A 15,298-nucleotide genomic window follows, 5' to 3' on the forward strand; every position below is an offset into this window, starting at 1 on the left:
ATTCTAGCCACTAGTCCAGCATAATATCTTCATATTACATGAATAGCAATAGGGGGAGATTATTTACAAAAGCATAATCATCATAAAGATTATCATTGAAACACAACCATGCTAAAAAATATATTAGCTTTTATAAATTTTGGGTTGATAAAGCACATTCTCAATAACAATGTGCAGCAGAACAAGAACATCTACTCAAGCTGGGCATCAGAAACAGGCTACTACACTCTCTGGAATTCAGAGCACAGGGAACAGACAGTAACCCTGCACAGAACAACACAGATTTATCAAGATTTAGGAGCTTAAGTACTGCCCAAAGTAGCTACACTACAAACTGGAGCTTAAATACTGCCCAAAGTAGCTACACTACAAACTGACCCAAGAAGATTGCATGTAAGAGCGAATAAATCCTGGCAGATCTAAACCATTTGTGTGTATTACTAGGTTTTCTCTCATGCATGAGTAATTGAAAATTTCCTGTGCTTTAAGATTAGGGGCATACATCTCCAGTTCTCTCCATATCATCTTTGCACTTTCATTGAAATCCTACCACAAGCCACAGTGCAATTCCTGTTTCTTGGTTTTTTTATATAACTTGAATAGGTTTTCAGAAAAGGGAATTCACAAACCTGATGGTTTAATCCTGACTCTGGGACCCTAGAAGTCTTGTGAACAATGTTTGAACAACAAACATGTCAAGGAACCTGAGATTTTTTACCAAACTGTGGAACATGGTGATCTCCAGTTACTTCTTCATAGCTGTAAACCAGTTCCTGGCAGTGTGACTGGGTTAGTCATGCCAGTATACATACACATTGAATCTAATCTGTCTACTATTTAGAAACAACTATGTCTTAGAAAAACCCAGCATCACGTGTCAAAAATCACTCTGGGTTAAGTAAACTGTCGAAGTGTAAAAGCCTTTAAACTAGCATAGCAATGTGATTGCTTACAGTGTTACAGACCCCATGATGCTCCTGTCTACTGATGAACATGTCCACTAATCATTCCAAATACAGGCTGATCGCCAAGCCCTACATCAATAAGAATCAATAAGCTGGCAAATTCTTCACCCCATTGGACACACAAGACTAGGCTGATCAGAAACTTAGTTGTCACCACTGAATTTCACTGGAATTTTTTTGAAAAAGATGGCTGTTTCTTTTTTAGTTACTTTTATTTAATGATTTCCAATAATAACTTTCCCTTATTAAAAATTTTAGACAAGTTCTATTAACAACTCCTTGTTATTAAAAATACTTGCGTGAATATATTAATGCAGTATCACTCATAGTTCTTTCCTTTTGTATTCATTTTGCTAATCTAAAATATATTAATATAAACCAAAAATACAATCCCTAAAACTAGGAACTGAAAGAGTTTTAAATTAAATTTAAAGAAAATAAACTAAAAATATATGAAAAGTATTAGCTGTAACTGATGGCTATGGGCTTAAATTATCTCTTGTTCCCCTGGGAATACACATAGTACATTTTCAAAACAAATCAAGTTATTTGTTTTTAATATGTCTAACTTAAACATTTTAGAAACACTTAATCTGCTGTTTCTAGATGTCATGTTAGTCTACCCAGCATCTATAAAAAAGTAAGAGAGTTTCATTCTGACTTCTATTTCATAATGAAATTAATGCAGTTACACATATAAGCTACTACTAAAACCAGTACGTGAATACACAGAACAGTAAGCTTTGGACGTTTATACAAAAGCATACACACTTGCCAGAAACCAATAGCATACAGACAATCTTATTTAAAGGACTTGTCCCAATCTGTAATGAATTACAAAACTTAAAGATTGCCCTTTGACAAGCTATAGTAAAACAACTTCCTTTCATTTCCACGCTGATTTACAACAGTCTTCAAACACCTCCTGTAAGAACCCCTAGGATCACTGCTTTATGGAAGGGAATTTTTGCCAAGCTATAACTGGAGTGTGTCATGTGTATGTCAAAAGGGTTTGGCTCCACCGCTCTTCTCTGCTTGCAAGATATAATTCCTCTGAGTAGTTCTGCACTTTTGAGACTTCAGTGTGTGTATTCCATGTGATGGCAGTAACGAATAGCCTATTTAAATGTGAACATTTAGGGACCTTGTGCCATAAAAAAATTAGGGAAATCTTTCCCTTTGGTAGTCTGCACCAGCCAACCTTGATGATGCTTGACATTGAGGGAAGGATGGGGCAAGAAGTTGTTCTGTTGTGTCCCTCAGCCACGTGATGGAAGGGCACTAGGAGCCAGGTGAAATGGGAAATGTGTCTGCTTCCAACTGGAGCGTGCCGACATTCCTCAGGGCACGCAGGGAAGCAGTCAATTGCACAAGTGCCCATCCTGGTTGTGCAAAACCCGGTCAGCTCCGCAGCTCCTGCTGTTGCTCCAGCCTTCTGTTCCGCCAGCACTGAGAGTGAGTCAAAACTCCTCTGTATGGGGAAGGACTATCAACTGCATTCCAAATTAGTGCCAGACAGGGACTAAAACTGTAGAAAGCCTAATAATAAAAGTAATATGTAACTGCTCTAGAATAATAAATAAATAAATAAGTTTGGGGTACAAATGAATAAGCAAAATAAGATGCATGGGCTTTGAACTCCAGATAAGGGAGCAAAACATTTTAAAGCCCTTTTCCTAACAGCCTACAAACAGAAAATGCTATCAAAGTCAGCTAACAAAATCATGAAAATGCACAGGCATATAAAAAGGCAGCATACCATATGTCCACCAATATCTAGTACAACAGGAACATTAAGAAAGCCATTAAGATAGTGTCCCCATTGTGCCCAGGTATACAATAACATATGGTACATTTCCTGCTTCACTGTGCATTTCCTTGCTTTCATTGTTTAGCATCACTAATTTAGAGCTCAATTAATATAGTTTGTGTGTGCAGTTCTCTGAAGAATATTTTAAAATTCTTCATTGCTGCTTAAAATTAATCCTTTTTCAGTGCAAGTTCACAGTAAGTATTAACATAAGGTAGGATTTTTTCCAAACCTTAATTAAATGGAAGAGCTAGATAGAATTATTTTAAGGTAGCTACACATGATACTTAAATTATTATTGTCTTCTTATTTAAGTCCTCACACAATTTGCTGTAATGATGCTACAGAGAGACATTACAAGGTTGTTGTTGGTTTTAATCAATGAAGACTTCCCAAGGACAGATGTGGATATCTCTCAGGAGTGTAGATTAGAGGCAAAATAATAAGGGACTAATGTAGCAGTGTTAAAGGAAATACAACAAGAAATATAAGGTGACTATGTACTGATAAATGTCCACCCATACATGTGGAGAAGAGAGGGAAACCAAGATGTCTGAAAGATTTTTCTTCTTCATGGACATTTATTCTCAAAACCCTAAAGGTTAAGGAATCTCAGGATTCCCCAAAACAAGATGAAAATTATTTGTAAGACACATTGCCTCTCTCTTTGGTATTTACAGATTCCACCTGTCTCCTAGAAGAGATGAACTTTCCAAGGCTAGCTCAAGCATACCAAGGTTCCTATTTGATTTGAAGACTCCTTATGGAAAAAAAAAAGTTCTCTTCTCAAAAGAGTATTGTTAATTATCTTATCTGCCTTTCTAAAAGATTCTTATACTGTTTCATGAGTTTGATATAGAAAATGAAATTAGAATGAAAATAAAAAAATCCCACCAGCTTCTCAGATGCTTGCATCAGAAATGTTTAGATCAAATAACTGATTAGATTAAATAATTAGCATCCTAATATTTAATTTTAAAAGATAAAGGGTGAGAGTTCACATAATAATAATAATAAATAATAAAATCAGTCCAGATCCATTAAGATTTGCCATTTACTATCTCACCCATGACAGTGGGGCTATGCAGTAGTATTTGAAAAATCATGCATTATTTATTTCCAGGTGTGGATGGGGAAGGAAGGGATCTCGAGTATGAAACCAAATCAGAATGAAGAAAGGAAATCATTACAAGCTTGAGTTAGTATCTTCACTGGTATAAACTATAGCTCAATTTTAGACATTTATTAATGCCTAAAATAATTAATATTCTGAGTGGAATTATATGTTCCTGACCAAATTATAGTAACACAGATTTATGTCAGCTTCTGATTTAATTAAAACATATTTGCCATTTAGCATTAGGGGACTGTTACAAAACACGAGAGAACATATGGATATTGAATTACGTTTCATATCTTTACAAGGCAGAAATTGCTTAGACCCTGTGTAAACTCATCCACTATGCAATTCCAATCTCTAAAAATACTATATGGGCTCTCAAACAGTATAACTTTTTCTTGAAATGTTGTGTTTCCTTTGAGAGCCACAAGACCCCAGGTCATGTTTTTCTGTATTTCTCATTCAATTATTTTTACCTCCTTGGAACTCATGCAAAATCATGCTTTTTGATTTCCCTTAGAAGAAAAGGTTTGTGTTTTGCCATATAATTTTATCCCCTTTTAACTTCAAAATTTGTCTCACAATGAATTTCCATAGTACATTTCTGGGTACAGTGTATTAGAATAGCTACCACTGAAACTTTTGCTACTGCAAACTAGAATCAACACTTTGCAACTGAATCACTGTAGTCATACAGATCAGAACCTGAAATTATTTCTAAAGATACATAGTTTGAGTAAGTCACTCACTTTAAGAATGGTAGAGGATGAACATTACGCAGTGGGTACCTAACAGAGAAGGACTCCTTGAAACACCCATTCATAAATTCAGGTGTTGTTAACAGTGAGGTTTTCCAAAAGAAGAATCATTCCCATTTATATCATAACAATTTCACTGTTCTGGCACATAATAAGAATTAAGATGACCTTTAGAAAAGGTCTGTTTTTTCTTCAATTGTTTTTCCTTAATTCTCAGATAATCACACATTTTTTCTCAGTTGACTTTCCCTAATAACATCTTTCTTCAATTCTAACATTTTAGAATCTGATCATGCCAGGCTATGGCATGCCCAAATAAAATCAGTTTTCTGAAGAAAATGCTTCCTTTCAACTACATGATGGAAGAAAAAAAATATATCCACTCTCCTCAACAAAATGGACATGAGAAATAAATAATTTTGACTTTTAGGCAACTGACAGTAACCTTCTGGCTTTTCTAGTTCTGATTTTTCGAAAACTCTGAACCTACTGGAATGAACTAGAATATCCATATCATCTGTGTTTACAGTGAAAGAATGCAGAAGAAAGCACACTTTTCACAACTTGCTTGAAAAAGCTTTTTTTCCTACGTCCATCACTATTTATCAATCTCATGTAATTCTGCCAATAAATATGTAACTCTTTTCATATTACAATAATGGAACAGAAAATGTCCTTATATTTGAATACAAAGCATACTTCAGCTCTTTTCCTATTGCTAAGCATACGTTAAGGCTAAACACAAATTGGTTTTGCCATTCTTCTCTGCAAATCATTGTGTTTGACATTCATATCACAAGCCTTCAAAATTTAAATACATTGAAAAGCAAAAATTGAAAAGGAGATGTCAGAAATATTGAATAGTGATCAACACAATACAATCAATATGGTTGGGGTTTTTTTTTATAGGGTCAGATTAAAACAGAGAAAGAATAAAACAACCCATGAACTTTTAGCTAAATGACTTATTGTTAAAGAAAACAATCTAAAGTCTACCTGGGAAAGTAGATACTGTAAGCGGCTATTTTAAGACTAATTAGATAGTATGAGACTTATTTGTGTAACGTGGTTTAATATTTCTTTACAAAATATCTTATGACTTCTGAACACAGGAACAGTTCTTCTAGTCCCACAGAGAAGAAGATATCAATAGTATATACACTCCTTTCTGTATTAAGAGGTGTGATTTGCATGGAAGGCTTTTTGTGGGCATTTTTTTTTAATAGCTGAAAAAAGAATAAGAAAGTACACTTGGCACAAGCTCTTTTCTCAGTCCTTTTTTATACATTAACATTCACTTTTGACAGTAATATTTTCACCTACATAATCTCCAGGCCAATAAAAAGCATGATCATTTCCCTTCCCAGTAATTACATGGTTGCCAGCTTCAATTTAGTTCCATTTACCCTTTCAGAATTCTTAACTTTTAACAGTTGCTCAACATGCATCTTCATTACTTTCCTCTTACTTCTTCCAGGTATGAAAGGTATTCAACTCTGTAGCAGACATTAACTTTCCTCCCCCTTCTCGCCTTACCCAATTCCTATTGTCCATCCAAATTTGTCTTGAAATTAAGTGGGCTGTCTTCAGAGTCATGTCAGGTAGGTTCTTTGTTATGTACTGTGTTTTTTGCACTGAAAACATTGCACTACCCTAATACTTAAACTGAAAATGAAGTTCTCTTCAAAATAAGGAAAAAGCCATGTACACTCAACAAAATCAACCATTTAGTTCCTGAAAAAACTACTCATTATACTGCAGTATCATTCAATATTATGCCTCCTAGTTATAGTCATTGAATGAAAATTATATGAGAGTTCTAGGAAGCACTGGAGAGTTCTGCCATACACCATGTTCTGCCTTGGACCATTGCCCCAAACACCGTTCATCTTTGACAGTATTAAAGTCTGATATCTCTTGAACCGCTGGAGTAGAAACAAATACCATACATCACTGCTGTGCTGTGATTACGAGCTTTGCAACAATGAAAACATTTCTTTTAAAACTTCTAAGGCTGAGAGATATAATGTGAATGTGCACATTACAATTACTTATTCTGCTCCCTTCCATTCCTCCCAGCTTCAAATTCTGACATGATAGTAGCTACTATCTCACAAGCTGTTAAAGGTAACATGCAGCTAGAAAATTATCTAACTGGAATTTTGAACCTAGGCTTTCAAATATCACAAAGCACTAATCTTTAGCTCTGTGGTTTGTAAGGTTTTGACTGCGGAAATCATTTGGGAGCTGAAGTGAAAAGCAACAAATGGTGATGGTAATCTGGTGATGTGAAGGTTTCATTATCTTAGTGCCTACCATGTCTGATAAAATAGTACAAGTGCTCTCAGGACCAGTAAAATTATCTTAAGTATGCAAACAGCAGAGGGAAAGCACTGATGCCTAAATGACAGTAAAGCAGACAAATACAAAAACAGACAAAGAGTAAAGCAGTTAAAGACAAGATGTAAAACACAATCAGATAAGACATAGAGCACTCTTCCTTTTTTTCCTTGTCCATTTTTTGTAACAATGTTTTATTTATTTACCAATGTGTTAGAATAACAAATTGGTATTTGCCAAATACAATTCATAGATCTGTTTTCATAATGGGAAAAAATAATAACATGTGTTTTCTGAACTTTTAGGTAAGAAAAGATGCCTGAAGTTTTCCACATCTCAATCGCATTCATAATGTGCCTAATTCTCAATACTGTTCAGGACAAGTTGACCTATTATCTACAAACTCCTTTGAAAAGTCTAATTTTAGTGTCTCTGATTGTGACAGTGCCAGGACATAAACTGTGTTTCTACTGTCTATTTTTCTGGCACTCCTCCAGCATTCCGAACCGTTGTATGAGGAATGTTTGAGGATACATGCCTGCTTAGTACTTTCAGGATGTTCTTATTGACCTGTTGCCCAGCAATTCAAATAATCCCTTTTGGAACCAGCCAATACACTCTGCCTGAGAAATCTCTTAAGGCAGATTCACAGCAAAGAAGTCCTCAATTATTTTTGTGACCCTTTGTAGACTCCCTTCAGTATGTCCACGTCTTTCTTATACTGTGGGCCCAGAACCGAACCCAACACTCCTGATGTGGTCTCACTAGTGCTAAGTAGAGGGAAAGGATCACCTCCCTCAACCTGTTGGCCATGCTCATCCTCATGTTGTTGGCCTTCATTGACTTGAGGGTGCATTGCTGACTCATGGTCAGCTTGTTGTCCAACAGAACCCCCAGCTCCCTTTCTGCACAGCTGCTTTCAGCCAGTCGGCCCCAAGTCTGCCCTAGTGCAAGGGATTGTTCCTACCCAAGGGCAGGATTTGGCATTTCCATTTGAATTTTATGAGGGTACTGTCTGCCCATTTCTCATCTTCTTGAAGTCACTCTGAATGACAGCACAACTACCTGGTCTATTAACGACTCTTCCTTGTTTTGTATCATCTGCAAACTTGCTGAGGGTGCACTCTGTCCCATAATCCAGGTGATTAACGAAGTTAAACAGTACTAGCTCCAATATTGACCCATGGGATACACGACCAATGACTGCCCTCCAGCTACACTTCATTTCACTAACCACAAATGTTTTAGCCCAGCAGTTCAACTAATTTTCAGCCCACCTCACTGTTCATTTATTTAGTCTGTACTGGAACAGATTGTCTATGAGTATGTTATGAGGGACAGTGTTGAAAGTATTCCTAATGTCAAGATAAACAACATTCATTGCTCTCCCATAATCCACAAAGCTAGACATTTCATTGTAGAAGGCTGCCAGGTTGATCAGGCATAATTTCCCCTTTATAAATCTATGCTGACTGCTTACAGTCATCTTCTTGTCCTCAATATGTCTGGAGATGGTTCCCAGGATTAGCTGTTCCATCACCTTCCTGGGGATCAAGGTGAGGCTGGCCAGTCTGGTTTCCTAATCCACCTTCCATCCCTTTCTGCACAAAAGGCTGCACGAACTGCTGAGCCTACTTGCTGCCTCTGTTATTTGTGCTGTCCTCCTGGCTTCAGTGCTACCTAGTTCTCATATTTGGTCAACAACAGTGCCATGTTCAGCTTATCCACTACCCTCACGATTCTGTAAATCTCATTCATACCCCTCTCAGTTCTCTTCTGTTCAAGTGAAAGAGACCGAGACTCTTTCCTTGAAAAGCAACCTATCCATCCATTTGACCCATTCAGAAGCTGAAGCATATACAACTGTGGTTTTATTGTGTATTTATGCTCAAAAGTAAAAAAAAAAAAAAGGCATTTATCTATTAAGATAGAATATTAGCAGCTCAAATTATATGTAATTGAGGTTAATTTCACATCTTTTGCAATTTTATTTATAAATTTCAGTGAAAGAAAAAGCCTTATATCTTAAACATTCTTGCTTTCAGTAACAGTACAGAAAACTTGTATTTTCTCTTTTTTGTCTGGATAGATTAATTTTATTACTGTTGCGATTCTCCTTCAGTCTTTCACTTTTCAATTCCTTGGTTTTTCATATCGCTAAATTTTTTGTTACTTTCAAAGATTGAATCTGTCATACTATTCTTTAGATGCCTGAAACCCTCTACTTTTCAAAAATATTGTTGCAATAAAAAAAAAAAGATGTTTATCTTCCTATTTATGGCATCAAAAATTAATAGAATATTGGACTGACATGCTCTGAAGCTCTCCTGTGACGAGAAACAGAATCCAGCTTTTTGTTATGTTGTTAAACCAGGCATAACTGATTCAATGTATTCTCTTTAGTTCCTGAAAATTATGAATCACAGCGGGGGATTTCGAGCGAGCATCATTCTACTGGCATCAGAGATAGCAAAAGCAGGTTGAGAAAATTGTCTGCATGGTAGATGTCTTAGGTTTTAGGAACTTTTACAGGATTTTACAGAAGATACAGAATCCACATGATTGTTAAAAAGTAAATGACATCACCATAGAATATGTAGAAGTCAGAGGCAGATGCATTATCTTTGCTATTTAAGAAATACAAAAAATGAAAGCAAAAAAGCTATTCTTTTCATCATATGGTTCTGAACTCTGTTCATATGTTGTGTTGTAGGTGCTGAATTTGATCAATTTTGTGCCAGTATAATTTCATTAACTTCATAAACTGATGCAAGAAGAGTATTAGGACTATTCACTGTGAGATTCTTGAAATGGATGGCCATGTCATTTTGGTAAAGTAAGCAGCTCATCTCTTTCAAGTTATATTAGATAAAAAATTGAGGGTAATATAATGATATATGAAAATATAGACAGCTGTTTGTTACATATACATGTATGTGTATGAGTTAATTTACGTCTGAATAAGAAGACATAGCATTTATTCGTAAACCTGATGTGAGAAATATTTTTTCCCCCTGAAAATTGTGAAGAAAGCACCACCAACAGCTCCAGACTGATGTATCTTTAACATCCATTATTTTCACAAAACTAACACAAGTCCAGAGCATACATAAATAATTTCCATGGAACAACTTTTTTTAGTGTTAGTAAGAATTCATAAGTTTTCTTAAGTCTTCCCTCCTTATAGCCTAGAAATTTAGAAACAATACACAAATAATATGAATAATCTCAGCTCAACTTTTACTTTACAGTCTTTGTTTGGCACAACTATCACTTGGGAATTTTTATGACAAGCGCCACTGTACTGGGAAGGGAAAGTAGTTCCTTAGTGGCAGTGTCATCTTCAGAATGAAGCACTGAAAACCCCTCCAAGAGAAATACATTTGCATTCTTCAAAAGATTGTAGGTCTGAGGGAAGAATATATGCCCAAAACATCCTCCCCCTAACAGACTTCTTAGCTTTGAACCTAAGAACTATGAGAACCTTTGAATGCTACATCTTCTCTTTTCTACTCATTTTCTAAATTTTGGAGCATATCTTAGCTGAAGCATGAAAACGATAATGAAAAGTAACTTTGACAAATACTTTACAGGTAATAGTAAAGAAGCACAAGGTTATAAGCAGCACAAATGCTGACAGGCCCATGAATATCCTCCTGATCATTTTTTGTAGATAAATATGTATGTGTAAGGCACACCATAATGGATACAGAAAAAATATATTACTGTTTCTCTGTCTAGAAAGATAGAATAAAAAAGTGCAGTATTTGGAGTTTGAAATAGGCTCAAGAAACAATTTCACACATCATCATTCAGGATCTCTGAAGGATGGAGATGAATCGCAGTTGCTCACAGTGATACGGAAGAGAGTTATTCCTTGCCTGCTTCTAATTTGTCTTTCAAAAAACAACAAAAAAATCTAAACAACTTGCATGCACATTTACCTAACTTTTCATTAAAACAGTGATCTGGAAAGATGTCAAGCATTTCTGAGCAGGAAGAAAGTATTTCAATTATTGTGAATTACTAGACATACTTGTACTGTAAAAATAAACTAAGAAGTTAAGAAGCAAAGATTATTTTTTCACTCCTTTGTATCTTGCCTTTTAAATTCTGTTCCTTTATTATATTCGACTGTAAAATTTCATATACATATATATTATTGCAGTCTTTCATATATACTTTGCTATGTAGTTAGGAAAGTAACTGTATGCATACATCTGATTAAAATCCCATGTAAATCTATATATAAATTTGGTGTGAGTTTTAGACAGGTGGCAAGCTGCCCAGTGGACAATCAGAATTTAAAATTTTTCTATTGTTGACTTAATGTAGCAAAAGAAGAATTTTTAGAATGTTTTATAACAAAAGAAAAGGAAACAAAACCAACATAACTAGTAATCTTAAAGTGAAAATTTACAAACAGAGAAGGTTTCTGGAATAATTATTTCCTATCAGTCTTTATGTAGCAGAATAGAACCATTCAAATTGGGGTGTTGCACAAAATCCAGAAAATGCTATCAAAAATTGTAATAAGAAAACCTTGTGGTATAGAAAAATCACCAGTGTAATGGCATTAAGAACAGAAACTAATGAAGGTTGTAAAAATATGCCTATAAAGATGATAGTTTCAGGTAAGTGAAGTGACAGTGAAATCAATTCAGTGAGAAGTGATCATCAGACTGTCAATATTCAAAAAAGAAGAAAAAAGTCATTCAGGAATAGCTAACTTCTGATTAGTTAGAGACAAGTAGATTCTAAATAATCTGAAGGCAGGACTGGAAGTAGAAAGCTTCTGAATTATTCCATTTATAAATCTAATTGGTTTTTTTTAGTTACCCCATTGCTTTTTCAGGGAAAACACGTTGATCTTCCTTGAATGAGAAAAGTTGTTAATTATGCAGAATTTGAAAAGTGATACGATAATGTAACTATGCTATGGAACAGTAAAGAAAAAAAAAGATGTGAACTATTGAAAAAGAAATGGAGAACACAATAGTTTTTATGCTACCATATTAATCCAATAAAATGACCCCATCTTGAATACTGAATACAATATTCACTGTACTTGAGAGGAAATCACACAAAGCAGGAAAAGGTTTGCAGAGCAACAAACATGTAAACAAATGTATGGGATGGCTTCCACAGGAGGGATGACTAAACAGACTTCAGGATGCATACCATGGAGTGAACAGGAACAGGTCACAATCTCTAACACTATGGAAAGTAGGGAGCATCAGATGAAACCAGCAGAAGGCAGGTTTAATGCAAGAAAGAATAACTTTTAACAGAACACAATTAAGTCTTGAGAGCTCTTGTAGTAGGCTGTTACAAAAGCTTTACAGGGATCCAGAAAGCTATTGGACAATTTAATAGAAGAATATGCCATATAAGGCTTAAAAGATACCATCTCTGACTGAGGAGTCCGTGACCTTGATTTTCCTGGAATCTGGGACTGTACTCCTGGGACATATATCTACCTGTTTGCTTTGCTCTTAGTCTTACACAAATCCACTCTTGTCCACCACCAGAAACAGGATACCAGTTTAGATGGAACTTTGTGTGGTATTATTCTGTCATAACTGTTAAGCATTAATGAGCATACAGAACAACATTTGAAATTACGATTTTTTTTTTTCAGACCCCTTCTTAAGTTTGTGTCAGAAGAATTGTAAGTGTGAAATGCACTCTGCTAGGACTTGAAGGACTTTTTGCTTCAGCTGTTATATCCTCCAGCTACATTTAAGACACATAGTCTTACTGACCAGGGAGAAACTTTCAGACTTAGAAGCATGGATTTCTATTTTACATTAAATCAGTACCAATGTCTCAAAGTGCAGGAAGAGAGAGCACAAAGTTCAGGATTTTGTATGTCAGATTGTGACTTCTCTGTGTCCAGTAAAACCCAGTGGTATTTTGCATGTATTATGACTTCAAGGATGAGAGGAAGTTACAGTTTCTACTTTGGAAGACATCGGGCTATCTTCACCATTATATTTCCTTGCAATCAATGTTAATTTTCTTGTTAATTTGATGAATTTAAGGAATTCAGATAATTATGATAATTTTATTTCCTTTCTGAGATTGAATCTGGCCTAACAAAATGTCAAAATAACATTTCCCTATTTCTTACTTAAGAATTAAAAACCATTAGAATAGTATTGGACTCCAACGATGCTGCACCTTATTAAAATATGTGAAACTGGAAGCATCACAACTCTTGCAACTTTGCTATATATGCTCCAGTTTCACACAACATAGCTTATTTGGCACAAATTTTGCAATATTGCTTCTCTAGCTCTATACTTTCCCACCATCCCATCAGAAGATATTTTATTTTTCAGATCTTATGGAACAAGTTTTTTTGCAGCCTTCCTCCTTAAAAGGGGCCATGACACTAGAATATGGAAGTAGATCTTCTAGGTACTTATGAAAATAATTAATCATTCAAATGACAGGTATCCAGGACCTTCTGCAAAGTGCATTATTGCTTATAAATCCCAGCAGTTGGTCATACATCACTTTCTAATTAGTGTACATCTTTCACACTACTTTCCACTTTCTCACTTTTCTATTGTGTCTCTTTGTTGCAACTGTATCAAGTACTTTCTTAATTATTCTGAATTCATGTACTTTGCAACGAATAACAAGCTTTCTGGTAGTTCAGGTCTGGGTAGAAGTATTAATTTTTCATTTAGCTCTCAAACATAAAAGTTGTGCTTCTGAATAATTCCCATTTGTCTATTTAAAACTACAATGCAATAAAGAATATACATTCATATTTACTAACTGGCTTCTTAAATGAAATAACATGTCATCAAAACCTGATTTGTGTGTGTCAAGTAAACAATTTGGCTTAAATTTTGAAAATTTGTACTTCTTCAAAATCTAAATATTGATCATCAGATTTCCTCATATTTAGGCCAGTGATCACCAATACAGAAGTTTTACTGAAGAGTAACTTTACCACAGTTACTGCTGTGATGGGATGATACCACACCCTGGTGAATTTTCTCAGATTGTGTTTTGTGAGAATTGTCATAGAATTTCAATTGGTAATGGTGGTCACTACAGAGATGTGACGATGCTTCAAAATTCTTCCATGTTTTTTGTTTGCTGTTATATCTTTAAACATGCTTCCAGTGTGGGCAAGCAGACAAAATCAATTATTTAAAAGCATCTCAGAAGCTTCTTTCACAAAAAATGAGTAACATACATTGATTTTTTTTGCAAGTGACAGTAAATGCAAATCACAGCAGGAGGCTTTCAAGTATGGAGCTGATGGATGACAAACATGTTGCCCTAAAAAAAAGTGTATGCAATGTAAGCTTTAACTTTTAGGAAATATTGTTGAAAGAAGCTATCTCATAAAAATGCTTCACATTACTATCTGAAAACTAGAAAAAAGTGACTCTTCTGGTCTCCAGAATAAAATATAACTGAAATATGTGCTGAGAAGTGATAAGCACATCTAAAAGATTTAATTAAAGCTCTCAGGAATAAAGGAAAGAGCTACTGACACAGAAACTGTCATGACAAATTATCTGTTGAAGAATCTTTAAGAACCAGAAAATACACAGCTGACTACAAACAATGTTTTAAAACTCTTACTGAAGAAAATTAGCTAATCTGGGCCATGATAGACATTTATAATGTTCTATATAAGATCATCCACTAATGCTGATACATTCAGAAAAGTTAAAATTTGAAACGATTTGTAGAAAGAAGTGTCTTTCTTTTATAACTCGTATGCAACCAGTGTGGATCTTTAAAAACCTTTTCCATAAAATTACATTTCAAGATTGTAATATTTAGTATCAGCAGTAAAGCATTTGCCTGTTTCATTACCAGGCTAGTAATTCTACTAATCATTCTACAAATGGTGCTTGTGTTTAGTGACAGAACAATTTCAGGAAAGATCAATGACTCATTTTAAGAACAATCATGGTGATACTCCACCCTTTTCTGAATGCTATATTTAACAAAATCATGAAAGGTTAGCTTTAAATAATACACTGGTTATCTCTACTTTATATAATAACCATTAAATGAATTCAATCCCATTGAAAAAATGGGTTATTATCATGTATAAGAAGGTTAAGGAAAAAAACCCAACCACATATTGAATCTAATTGTTTGTTGCCTTAAAAAATGTTAGCGATTTTACCAAATACTTGCTCCACTAGTGACCTAATCACTTCTAAATAATAAAGTGAAATAGAAAGTATGCATCTTGTTGACGGATTTGTATGTCAGGTTTTTCTTTTTGGATCAGTTATAGAATAATGTCAAAATGCTTGTGCTT

At 34.9% G+C, this 15,298-nt stretch overlaps 1 protein-coding gene across 5 annotated transcripts in view; it reads right to left on the bottom strand.

Moving 5' to 3' along the window:
• The window catches only part of CCDC102B (coiled-coil domain containing 102B), a 189,575-nt gene that overhangs the window by 14,127 nt on the left and 160,150 nt on the right, over positions 1-15,298 (bottom strand). The gene's annotated exons all lie outside the window — the stretch shown is intronic.

Source organism: Buteo buteo, chromosome 3 (genome assembly GCF_964188355.1).
Source record: "Buteo buteo chromosome 3, bButBut1.hap1.1, whole genome shotgun sequence".
Lineage (NCBI taxonomy): Eukaryota > Metazoa > Chordata > Aves > Accipitriformes > Accipitridae > Buteo > Buteo buteo.